This window comes from Stegodyphus dumicola, chromosome X2 (assembly GCF_044657685.1).
Source record: "Stegodyphus dumicola isolate Sdum_Otavi_A_Nest chromosome X2, ASM4465768v1".
Taxonomy (NCBI): domain Eukaryota; kingdom Metazoa; phylum Arthropoda; class Arachnida; order Araneae; family Eresidae; genus Stegodyphus; species Stegodyphus dumicola.
Window position 1 is genome coordinate 173546413 of NC_140781.1, and position 13578 is coordinate 173559990.

At 34.1% G+C, this 13578-nt stretch overlaps 1 protein-coding gene and 1 long non-coding RNA gene across 8 annotated transcripts in view; one reads left to right on the forward strand and one right to left on the reverse strand.

Moving 5' to 3' along the window:
• Positions 1–13578, reverse strand: part of sty (sprouty signaling antagonist) — a 164536-nt gene that overhangs the window by 77444 nt on the left and 73514 nt on the right. For 5 of the 7 annotated variants that reach the window (XR_015039028.1, XM_035356603.2, XM_035356602.2 and 2 more), the window contains exon 2: positions 4543–4604. The exons of the other annotated variants lie outside the window; for them this stretch is intronic. The gene's annotated coding sequence lies outside the window, so the exon portion shown is untranslated. The remainder of the gene's footprint in view (positions 1–4542; positions 4605–13578) is intronic. 7 annotated transcript variants of the gene reach the window in all.
• LOC146992971 (uncharacterized) overlaps positions 1–13578 on the forward strand; it is an 85385-nt gene that overhangs the window by 44799 nt on the left and 27008 nt on the right. The gene's annotated exons all lie outside the window — the stretch shown is intronic.

Here is a 13578-nt window from a genome sequence, read left to right on the forward strand (position 1 = left end):
AAATACAGCCCAAAAAGGAAATTTCTCAGACTGCCAATTAATAAATTTGTTACCTGCCATTCACGTAAAAGGAGAAAAAGTCTAACTCAGCGGTTTCCAAACTTTTTTTACACTTAAAGACTAATTTTTCCAAGGTGTGAACTGCTAGTCGATGTCTAGAATGGGAAAAACCTTTTCATGAGGTGGTGGAATTTAGCAAGATTACTATATTACAAGGTATGCTCTTGTATAACGTCATTGAGTGTTAGTTTGATAAAAAGCAACTTTTTCTCTACTCCCTTTTTGTCTTCCCCTCCTCATTTCTATAAGTAATGTCAGCGTTGAGAACAGCCTAAACCCTGTTTGTCTACTAATCTTTAGAATTTAGGAGAAAGGATAGGCAACATGAAAGCACACAAACGTACGTTTATGTCTATCTCCCCCCCCCATTAGCCGGACACTTATTCATTAAGGATTCGTAGAGAATGATCATCTGTCATTTAAGCTGTCTCTTCACCAAAAACGTTGCCCTTTGTGCATCATAGGAAGCGATCGTTATTACGCCCGCTATAAGGCGGATAGACAACTACAAATATCCAGGCTTTCTCCTGGATTCAAAACATAGCCGAAAGGCATGGCAGCCCGTTCCACTAACCACCATGCCTAACAGGACAGCCGTTCACAAATACTAATTACATGATCATTAAATGCTCAGAGAAATTTTAGAGTAAAATCAAATCATGGAATACCAAATCAAAAACGCAGCCATGGCCCACAGGTTGGAAATCAGAGATCCAATGTTCAAAGATTACTGTTGACCGTAAAATGCTTATTACTTGACCTTATGGACTGAAGAATTGATAGAAGGGGGAGAGAACAATTGATAGGTAAAGATTGATAGGCTAAAACAGATGCTTTAATTTCTCTTTATTTACTGTTAAAGTAGAAAATAATTGGGGGGGGAGAACAATATTTAGGAAGGAATATAGTGCTATCTCTTATCGGGGGGGGCGCATTAATCGGACATAGTTTTGTCAAAACTTTCTCTGCTTCGCGATCGGGTTCAAACCCAAGCGAACGGGCTTGTTGTATGGTTGGTTTTTCCCATGTGTAGCTCGAATACGAGTGAGATTAGAGCTTAAATTGCGCCGGAGACCTAAATATGAAGGCTCCGGCACTTTTTTATGTAACTGAATAACAATTTTAGTAGAAATTTCAACTCGAAAATTTTCTTTTTTACAATAAAATTCTATTGAAAAATCGCTTATTAAATTTTAGTTTTATCTCTTTACTTTTTAATTATTTAATTATCTTAATCTTTAATTATTTAATTAAATAAAAATGAATTATTTTTTATTTAATTAAATAATAATTGATAAATGTTAATTAAGCAATCATGGATTAATTTGATAATTTTTAATCATTAATTATTTTAATAGTCATTTTATTTATTTACTTTTGTTCCTCTTTGCTGACTGTCTTCCTCAGGGCACCGGCACTCCTAATTTTAGAAATTAAGCTCTGCAGTGAGATTCTCTTAAAAAGTTCTCCCTGAAGGTATCTCTTCTTCTAGGAAGACACCCTCATGTACTTTTCCATATTGAAATAATCTAATCTAATATTCCTTACTCCGGGAATCAAATCTTCGTTTTTAATTTCAATAAAATTACAGTGCACTATACTCAGATAGAACGTATAATCAAGAGCAGAGTATAAAATTATATAAGAGCGTTGCTAATCCTAGTTTTGAAAGCTCTAGAGAGTATGAGTTTATAGCTGCTATCAATGCCTTTTGGATCGTAATCATTTTGCGTACATATTTTTTCACTAGTTCTTTTTCTAGTATATTAATTTCAAATGGCGAGCACCGGCAAGTGGAAATAGAATGTGTCAGCTATTGAAATGATACTAAAAGCGTTGAAACGAATCGATGATGAGAAACCCGTAACTTGATAAATAATGAACTGAATGTTGAAAAAGGTTCGGAGGAGGAGTGACTTTTTTGACATAAAAGAAATGCTGATTTTTTTAAATTAAACAAACAAATATTTATACACACACTTTGCTTAAAATCTGATTTAGAACCCATAAATGTTACTTTGTGCCGCCCAACCGGTATAGTGGTTAGCATCGTTGACTAACGTGCCGAAAGGCCCGGGTTCGAATCCCGAAAAAGGCATGGATGTTTGTAAATGTAATAATGTCGGTGCGGCATGGCGGCACTCTAAATATGCGGCGAGCCGAATGTCCTCTCGTGCGGTTTGGTGGAAGGAGAGAGTGCTGGGAGACCCTCGGACCCGCCCCCACCCCGGGGTGCTCAATTAAAATTCGCTTATTCAAAACTGGGGTGAAACTGAGTTATTCGCTCAATCAAAATTGGGGGCGGAACTGAGCACTGTCACCTGTTAGGTGTTCAAGGCTGTTGCCAACGGCAGGCGTATTATAGCGCTCCTTGCCACGAGGAATTTCGTGGGCTTGGGCTGACTACGTCAGACAAGCGAACATTAACAACAAAAATGTTACTTATGGTCCAGTTTCTCACATGCCAGTTAGGCCCATCAGCGGCCGAGCGGTAAAGTCGCTGAACACTAGTAGTTTGGTCTGAGGTTCGAATCCCGCGAACGGGCTGGCTGCATGAGCGTTTTCGTGGTTTTCCCCAAGCGTTACGTGCATACGAGCCAGTTTCCCTCAGAAAGTCCTCCACGAAGCATCCCTCCCCTTAGACAGATAGCCTTAGTGTGCTTTGCCATAATCTCAATAAACCAAACCAAACCTCACATGCCAGTTAATCTTAAAGCGTGCGCATTATCAATTGGTCAACCAACAGGTTACTTAAATAGCTGAGTATACCAGTCAAATCAAAGAGTTGCCATGTCAGGACTACTTTACCCATTTACTGCTTTACGTATTTACTACTTTTATTTTACCCACTTTAGAGGGAAATAACTTAACTACAGCAAAGGACATCAAATTACCCAAGGAAGACTTCAGACTTTTATATTCGTTACGCATATATATGCTCAGAAGATGACACGGGCAATCACATTAAAATGTTGCTAATAAATTAGTTCATAAGATAATAGAACTTATTTAAAAAATAATCTAATGGATTCATGTATAACAGAAAAAAACATCTTTCCTTGAAAACAAGAAACAGAAGCTAAATCTATCTAGTTATCATTATATACGCGATACGTGGTATAATGAAAACTACAGCAAAATGTCTCAGACGCTGACCTATGATCTGAAATATTTCCTTTTAAGCAAATTTGCGCTTTTTTAACCGTTATCGTTGACTGCAGCCGGAATACTAAATGCAAAGTCACGTGACAGAATCTCATAATGAGTGATCAGTATTTCTGTCGCCGTATTTTAAATAATGAAGACGCGAAAAGTTTACATGTATCTGTTCATATGTAAATGATATAAGAATTTACATCATGCATTAAAAAATTTCGAATAAACTCAAACAGATTTCGAATAAACTCAAACAGTCGTAAAATGAAATCAAAGAATTCATATAAATTCAAGAACTCGAATTTTATTAGTCTAATTTCCTTTCACATATTTCAAGAATTAAGTAGCAGCATACCATTTTAACTTCAAGTATACAGACGTCTAAAGGAACAACAAAATCATTGATTAAAGGAAGTTAAAAAATCGCAACTCAACCGTTATAATCGGAAAATAATCAGCTTGCCAACATTCGGATATCACTGAGCAAAATCACAGCCTATCCGGATATTCTAAAATTCGGATAACTACATTAAAAATTATCTTTCGTGGAGACCAAATACGTATTTAATATAATACAAGTAAGAGGATTACATTTTTCATTTTATTGTATTTTATATCGATAAACATTATATAGTTAATAGCAAAAACTATTTTTGCACTTGTAATAAACGCTAAACGATCATTCTCCAACACGAACAAAGAAATTATTTTTCATTTCCTTAAGTACATTCATTACTGGTCAATTAGAATAAAATAAAGAAATGGATTTTTATTTTAAGCCCTAAAATTAAAACAAAATTTTATTGCTTTTTTTAGTATATTGAAAGTAAACAAGGAGTTTTATTTGAAGAGGGGAGGGTTAGAATAAAAAATATAAATTACTTCTATTCAACTGAAACTAAATCAAGACTGCATTTTCATTGAAGTAAAATAATAAAATTAACAATATAACACAAGTTAATAGCTTTAATTAATTAATAAAAATTACGCAGTTAAGAAGTTACTTAAATAAATTTCATAGCAGGTATAATTTTACTTTGTCTTAGAAAAAAAGCAAGTGACCGCAGATAATAGGGGTTTTACTGTATTTTTATAATTCAGATAGCACTGGTCTGTAGTTCACAAATCAGTTCTCTGCATTATATCAGTAATTACTTTTATATCGGAACTGTGGTAATAAACTAAAGAGGAAAAATCTTCTGGTTTTAAAAAACTGTCGTTTTTGTAATATTGTTTCTAACAGGAGGAAAACCTCTTGGTGAGTATTTTCCAGACGTTTTAGCCTCACAATTCATCTGCATACATTTGCGATTTATTGTGACCTACCTGCAGATATTTGCGATTCACAAGGATATAGTTTCTTTGAAGGAGGAGGAAAAAACAGATTCCTAGAAGAAAATAATATAATAATGAAATAACAGTATATAAAGCTATATTATTATTAACTATTAATCTATAACTGTAAATTAATCTGATTCTGCAGGGAAAAAATGTGAATAAAAAATACGTGAAGAAAATAACATTTAGAAAACTTTTCGCGAATTTCGCAAACCAAAAATTGCTTCCCGACCCACACATTAGAAATGTCTATTCTAGGTTTGAGTAGTTTTATAGCAAAGAATTTGAATTGGGATCCTTCATATTCTTGATATACGTACTTCTTCATATTCTTTGGTTTAAAGTACCCAGTGTTAGAATACTCACTCACCGGACCAGAAAGACCAACATCAACAAAACTAGGCCCCAAACGAAGTCCCAATCTGCCATCTGCATCGCTTTATGCTCAGTGGCGTAACTAGAACTCTAGGGCCCCTATGCAAAAAAAAAAAAAAAAAAAAAAAAAAAAAAAAAAAAAATTCCCCTCCCCCAATAAATTTGCAATACTACTCCCCTCAAAAAAAAAATCCAGTTTTCCAGAAGCCAACATTTTGATAATGATTTTTATCAGATCAGGTTTAATAAGTTAAAAATCTGATATGGGAACACATGACTTCCTTTTATTGTCTATTAAATTACACACTTTTTTTGGCTGCATTTCATTTAAAGCTATTTCCTCGAATAATTTTAACTTAATTACCCGGTCCTTCAAAGCAAGTTGAAAATGACATCAAAAATGGCCTTTTTAATTAAATATCCTGGTCGTACAAAACCTATATTATGTTATAGGTTTTGTACGACCAGGATACGTACGGGAGTCAAATTTCTTCTAATTTATTTTTTCATAACGAGTACAAAACTTTCCTAAGTATAGGAATCGAGAGACCGAATGAAAAATTAAATTTCGTTATTTGTCGAAAATTATGTTTTTTAAAATTTGACATAGCGTCATTTGGCATTTTTCGCTATACTGGTTGGGCGGCGAAAGTTTTCTTCTAGGGGGGGAATCAAAATAAAAGCATCTCTTTTCTACTTTGTATTCAGTTGAAGTTTTGGTGTATGTAACACTGGTATGTAACACTGGTTTTGGTGTATGTAACACAGCTTTCTTTAATCTGCTTCGAAGAGCCCCCAACTATGTCATATGACGCAGAGGGCCCCTGGAAATTTAAAAGAAGACGGATTCTATATATATGTAATTTCTTTTTCAAAGTTTGAAATTTTGTTATTCATGATTTAAATTCAAGTCCCCGTAAAACTTTTTTTTTTTTTTTTTCATAATTTACATTCAAGTTACTTTAAAACACAATTTTCGGAATTAAACTTACTACATATGGGTTCCCTCTTTTTTGATACCTCTACTAAATTTATATTAGGAGATAATATAATCAATATTTCTTTAGTAAATAAATTATATATATATTAGTATTTATAAAAGAATCTATCGTCTTTTAATTTTAAACATATAAATGTAGTTCAGCAGGACATTTAAGGGCCATCTAATCCTTCGGGCCCCTATGCGACGGCATTCTTTGCATACCCTTATTTATGCCCCTGCATGCTACTAATGAGCTAAGATGGGGGAGGGGGTAGTGTGAAGTGGAGAAGATGGTATTCTTTCCGTTCATCGGCTGATAGAGGAGAAGCTGGCGTCATGCTGCAGATTAACACGTAAATGACCCGGCACAGATCAGCACTTTGGTAAAATGACTAAGTTCAGCGAATGATCCAAATTAATGTTCTCAGTTTTTGGTCACCTGAAATATTACCAAAATATTCAATACAATTACAACATAGGCTTAGAAAATAACTTGAAATAATGAAAAGACAACGATTTACATCATACAGTTATCTGACAGTTACAAGTTGTGTTCATCGTTAAAGAAAATTTTGCGGTCAACGCTCATCCACGCAGCACGAACGCGTAAGTTAAAGTAACCAAAATTGGCTAATAACATTTTCCAGTTAGGAAGTTGCGGGTTTCCGGGGCAAAACAGCTGCGGGAACAAAAAGTTTAAGAGAAATTATTTTTCCAGGAAGGTGACCTTCAACCACTAGGAAGTCGTTTTTAATATTAGGCTCTATCGTTTTGACGTAAAAATAACTTTTTGCTGGTAGTTTTATATTTAATGTACCGAATGATTGTTAAAGATTTAGGCGGTAACAACAAATGCGGCAAATGGCATTTTCTAATTCGAAGACGCCGGTGTTAATTTTAAAATTAGGCAAAAGAACATCCTTATATTATTACAGATTTTAAATAAAATCTTTACTAAAATCATGGGCTATCTGACATCGGCATCTGTTTTTTAGGAACGAAAAAGGTTTGCAAAAGTGAAAGAAGCAGAGATCGCCTTTAAAATCGATGAAGTTTTATTCAAAATAATGCAATCTAAGGTTGCCCTTTTTTGCCTAATTTTAAATTGGCACATTCTTCGTTGAGAGAAATGTAGAATACGGTATATTCCAGCGATTCTCAACCTCTTGACTAACGCGTACCATTCTAAACAAAAATTGAAAATCTTTAGTACCACCACTCTTGAACAAAGCTCAGATCGCATAAATTTAGGTGTGTTAGCGAAAACACTCTGTCAGGTTGTTGAGGTTTTAATTTTTGAATTTAATAGTTAAAAATGCTTTGTTTCTTTGCGTACTACCTATTTTTCTTTTGCGTACCACCGGTTGAGATATTCCATTCCTGCATTTTGTGTTGTTTATTAGAAGAGCGAATCTGCTTCCTCCCCTCCAGAAAGTAGATTGCTGCTAAAAACCTGAAAACAGGTGAAAATAAACTTTTTTAATACACGTACGTAATCTACAAGGAATTCCTTTTCAAACTTCATGATGAGGAGGTTATTCTTCTTTTGAGATTTGTTGTAAATGCCTTAATTAATCTGCTAACGTACTGGGCATACTCAGAAATTATTTTGAAAATTACACTAGCTTTAGATTAATATGGGAAATAACTGAATAAAGTACAGCAGCTTATTTCCCGTATTTGGATAGCATGCACTTTTTCAGGTTTTCATTGTTGCGAACAGGTTGTGTTTCAGTGTATTTTTCGGGTATTCATTGATGCGAGAAAATATTTACGACGTTTCTGTAATATACCTGTTATGAATATTTTATAATGATGAATATAATTTAAAAATCGTAGCATAAAATAAAAGCCATGTAACTCATTAAAGTGAATTTGCAAATTTATTTATAGTAGGTATTCCGAATGTACTCAGAGTTTGAGAACGAAACGCAGTCTCCTCTGCTCTCCTCCCCCAATTTATCTCTGGTTTAGAAGAGAGTGCAAAAAGCTGAAATTATTTTTAAGTAAACATATCAAAAACCCAAAATTAAGCGGCAAACAGGCGCTGTTAGTAGAACTTGAAATTCTAAATCGGATCGAAAGTTATTTGATTGGAAGTTATAGACATTATTCAATCGGATCAAAATTGCCGAGTGCAGCAGTTATTTGCGTTAATATTCATAGACATTTTCAATAAACTTCGCCAGACTTGATGCTCAATTTGGTTACGAAGGAATGAATATCCTGTGCTAATATCTCTTAATTATGCACTCCAGTGGAAGTAACAGATGAAACATTTAAGAATTTTCCTTGGGGAAAATTTATGTCACATATCAAGTAGCAGAAAGAGGAGGGGAATTCAAAGACGCTGAACCAAATTTTTTTTTTCAATACTATGTGTACGACTGGGGATTAGAAATTCTAATTTATTAAATATATCACACAACAAAAAAGGTGTTGCGACTCGTTAAATGGAGACAGTATTTTATAATTTATGAACCCGGTTTCATTAACAGTAATTAAACATATTACAAGAAACGTAAAATAATGTTCTTAGTAGATAAGAAGATGCAAGTTTAGTATTCATTTAAAAAGAAAACTGTCGAACAGGTATTTTACCGCAAACTAATTCGATTTCTTTATTTGCAAAATTTACTACACAAAAGCAGTTTTGCACAAATCATGCAAGAATACAGCAAGACAAACAAAATTAGCATTAAATTGGACAAAAACAAATGGGATGAGATTGTGATTAGAACACTGATGAGAATGGGATTAGAAGATTATACGCGTGGTCGAATGTAAAAACCGGACATACTTCGATTCCTTGTCACAGTTCAACGAGTGAAACCACACTCGATTCCTGTCCCGTTTAATATGAAAAAGAGTTTTTAATACCTTCTTCTTCTTATCTAAAGCTTTTTGTGTATATGCTTTTTGTATGCAGGTAGCAAAGTACACGAGGGCTATTACTACATGCTTTGCCTTTTGAAATGATAATGTGCTTTCTTTTTCTGCCCTTCCACATCGATCATAAAATGAAATTTAAATTATAAGTTTAAAAAAAAACAACACATTATTGGTTTTACAAGATTTTTTCTTGAAAATTCATTCGAATGATGTTAAATATCGGTGGAGGCCGGAATTACTGCATGTACTTATTCGAAAAGACTGTCATGAGTTCTTAATAAATTAACTGCGTTTGCAGTCTTATCATGTGCTGTAATTGCCAGATCGACGACTATAATAATAAAAGAAAAATACAGTTATATTTAGATGAATAGATAAATTAATTACAGCAAAACATGCGATACTGCTTTTCGAAAGCAGAAGGCGTTCGTGGAGGAATTTCTGAAAGAAACTTGTCTATACTCACGTTATATGCCGAGAAAACCACAAAAACCTCAAGCAACCAACCGTTCCGTAAAACCGGCATAAACCAATCTCGAATCTTACTGCTAGCGTTTCGCTGTTCTACTCACTCGATGTCGTGGTGTCCCATATACTTCTTACTGTAACTGCTCTAATCACTCGGCAACCTTTGAAACATTGAAGACCTCTGAAGTCAACGTTTGAAGAAATGAAAATAATTTGTACTAATTTGTGAATTAGATCCCACATTATTTTCATTAAAATAAACACGATTAATACTTTCTTCAAGTGAAATGCGTGATGAAATAAAAGTATTTTAAATCAAAATAAAGTGAAGAAAACGAGTTCCATGAATTCAAAAAGCTTAAAATGTCATTCTCACATCTTTAAATTGTGCTTTAAATTGCAGTCAGGAAAGAATTTGTTCGTTAGGCGAATTATTCGTATACATATATCCAGATGGAAACATTTTTCGTACTCGTTGCTTAAACTCTTAAAACTTCCTGTGGGGAAGGGGGGAATAAAGACTGGAGTCTAGAAAATGAATCTTATATCTAGCGCTTTGAAATTTTTGAGAAGCTTACTTACATTAGTAGTCTATAATTTTATGTCTCCTACTAAGTTATCACATTTTCAAAGGACTTCATGCACGAGATCCTGACTTAACTCAGTATACCTTCAAAGGTAGCGTAACTCGTCAGTTTTCTCATTTTCGAACCAGCTTTGTAAACAGAATCTGGGTATTGGTTGTGGTTGAGGCCTTTGAGTGTGGTATAAGAAAATAACAAAATCAACTTGATGAGTAATTTCTTTATTAGGAAATAACGCCCATTTGCTGAAAACGAAAGTCATCCCCGAAGACATCCCTTCCCTTGAGCAGATAGCCCTCGAGTGCTTTGTGATAATGAAATAAACCTCATAAAACTGATCAGAGCAGCAAATTACATTGACATTTATTTCTTTTAAGAAGGACAACAGCTTTTAACCCTTTGCGGCACACCTAAAAATGTCCTTCTGTACGCACAGAAAAATTCAATGAAAAAGGGATTTATAGGTTACTATAGGTTACTCCGGGCCTTCTTTATTTATAGTATATGGCAGCTCAACACAAACCAGTCCATATCTTTTAACCATGTTTAGTTTTTTAAGACCCTCATTTTTCAAAGAAATCTTCCAGATTTTTTTTAGGGTATAAAAGGAATTGTTTGAAAAGAAATTTCTATGTTATTTTTTTTTTGGCTCTATGCTAATCTCCTTATCCTATACCTTTTAAATTTTTACCTTGAAATCTTGCCTAAAATCAAACGGCGAACCCTAGGTGTGCCCAGACCGGGCTCACCGATAATCTAGGACAACTGAGAATCTGTATTCTTTGTTTCTCCGCATCTCATCGGTCAGTTCATTAACAACAATGCTCGTTTCAGTACTCTTTTCGAAGCTCTATTCAATCAGTGTGCCACTTTGGGCACACCCACAGAATTAAAACGATAAGTGCTATCTTCACAAAATTTTACTTGTGTACTCCTCTAGGCCTAATTAGACTGCCTAACTTTTTTTTCTTTTTTTAAATCAAATCTCCGACTTTAAAAGGTAGCGTGCCGGAAAGGGTTAAACAAGTTTACGAAGTTTCTACTAACATAGCCAGTTCTTTAGGATCATGTTGGGTTCTAAAGCTTCAGGAAATAAAGTTATCATTGCGATACCTAAAAATCATTATCTTCTTCGTGGAAGATAAAGTGCTTTAAACTCTCTCCTTTTCTAATGAAAAATATATATTTTGGGCCCTTTCCTAAGAAATTCCATGCCTTTCATCTTGACACTAATATCCATCTCGCACTGATCCTTCCCTTGTTACTTATGCACAAATTTTAATTTTTATGAAAAGTGGAGTTTTGTTATTTGTGTTTTTTAAATTTATAACCAAACACAGATGAATTTCTGAATTGATATAACAATTCTCGAGAACTAGGAAGCGAGTTAACTCGCGGAAAACTTTTACTTCTGCATGACTGAGGAACCCTTAGTTCAGATCTCACTAGACCATCGTAGTAAAACAATAATTACACACACATGGGAAAGTATTTGCTCAGGACGGACTCACTTAAAAATCGGTGTCCTTTCAGTTAAATTTTTTGAAAGATTGGTTTCTCACGATCTTGGCTTAAGAATCTTGGCTGTGCTCGTACTTGCATTTCCCTCTCTACTATCATTCAGGGCAGTCGGGGTAGAGTGATCGGCGCCAAGGCATCGATCAGTCGGGGTCTGAGCAAACAGCTTTTTCGTGAACGGCGCCCCTAAAAGTCGCCGGTCAGACGCTTTTCCTACCTAACATAAGATGTTTGATAATTACACGACCCTCCACTTTGCTGGGAAGACATTCGTCTCCCGTGGTTCACGCTTGCCACTGTCACGACAACCGACTTACATTCGATAACAGCTGATTCGTATCCATTATGTCGAAGTCAGCACTAGAAGATCATAAAATGCTGTCAACCGAGGGAGCTAGAAATGACTGGTCACTGTTTCTTGCTCCATTCAAAAATCTGCGGTAGATGGAGAATTTCAGTCTATCTTTATCAACAGCGGCTCTTCTGCAACAGCGGAGTAGTAATTGAAATAATAATTTGTAGAAATTACAGCAGAATCTCGTTTAACCAAGATTAAACGAGGTGAACCTGCAGGGGTAATGTACTGCTTTTAATATAATTCATAAAAGCTTTGCTGTGGAAACTGCACCTAATGCACCAAAACTCCACACATACTTTTTTTTTTTCCATGTATATTGTTTAAATGCCCTCCAAATAGTACTTTCGTAGGTAGAAAACACCATCTGCCAACATTTTGCTCGTTAAATGACTACGAAATATTGCAGAAAAGCAGGAAATAATTCATTTAAAACTAAAATTCTCTGAAGAACTTTAAGAAATTTTAAAAAATTGTTTGTTTTCGATTACGATCACGATTTTAACTTCAGTATTTCTTAAAGTACTCATATTAAAATTTAATTACAAAATTACATGTTTTTATTTTATTAATTTTTTAATTATTCTATTCATTACAATAAAAGATTTATCTCAAATGTAAGTGCAAACGTTTTGTTATTTTTTAAATTTTTTATATCATGCTAAATTAAGTAAGATATACAAAGAATCTTAAAAGCCACAACATTTAATTTATTGTCTGCAATGAACGAGTAACTTTTCGATTATTACAGGAAATTTTGATTCACATTACACCAGATTAACTGTAACTCTTCCGGACTTTTCCTTGAAATTATAGTGTATAGTTCGTTTCATCAATTTAATCTCCGTCTTATCTACTCGTAGTTACTTCAGAGTAACTCAAGAAAGAAGAAAATTACATGATGAAGAAACGTCAAAGCAGAAAAATGCACTAAAGAGCTGTTTTCATTGTTTAACGAAACACATGAAACTTCTGCTACAGTGATCATAATTACATGTTATGTAATTCATTTATTTAAATCCGAAAAAAATATCTGATATAGTTTTGCTACTTAAGTTATACCTCATGGCGGAAAGGCTAATCAACATTTGGGGAATTTAGGTAAAGATACGATGATAGTTATCGTTTGCAAAGAAAAAAGAAAAAATCTCTTACTTCAGACAACTGGGTAATTTTATATCCATCTGAATAAAATATATACCAAACGTTGCGCAAAGATTTTAGTTTCTCTGCTCTACAAATAGTTGTAATAAATTTCTCTAAACTCAATGAAAATCTACCGATCTCGATAAATACCAAAGTTCTATTTGCGTTATTACGTTCTCATCACTTTTCAGTCCCTACAAAACAGTAAAAAATTAAATAGTCAAAAATTTTGTTAAAAAAAAAAGATATTTTGCTAACTTTATAAAATGTACGAAAGCCCATTTAGTTGTCACTTATTTAATACCGTGGATCACTTGCAGTGCTATTTTTCGCGGTCACCCAAATTTGTAGCATCCATAAAAGCTAGTCTGCACCAAAACGTTTTGTGTGACACTGTAAATTTACTAAACTGTAATGTTTGCTCTTATATGACACCACAGACTCCTCTAAAGCGATTTCTTCCCTGCTGTTTCTCCCATTTATGTAAGTGACGTCAACATTTGGAAGAGCCTAATCTTGTTTGCCTAATGACATTGTTTCACCTATGTTATCAAACTATTATTTTCCCCTCATATATTCACCTGTCCCCAAAACTTAATATTTTGAGCACTAGAACAAACAATGAATAATGAACATCTGTTACACCGCGTAGAAGAAAATAATAGTTTTGCGAAAGTTCGGAATTAAACAAGATCGTCTGCGCT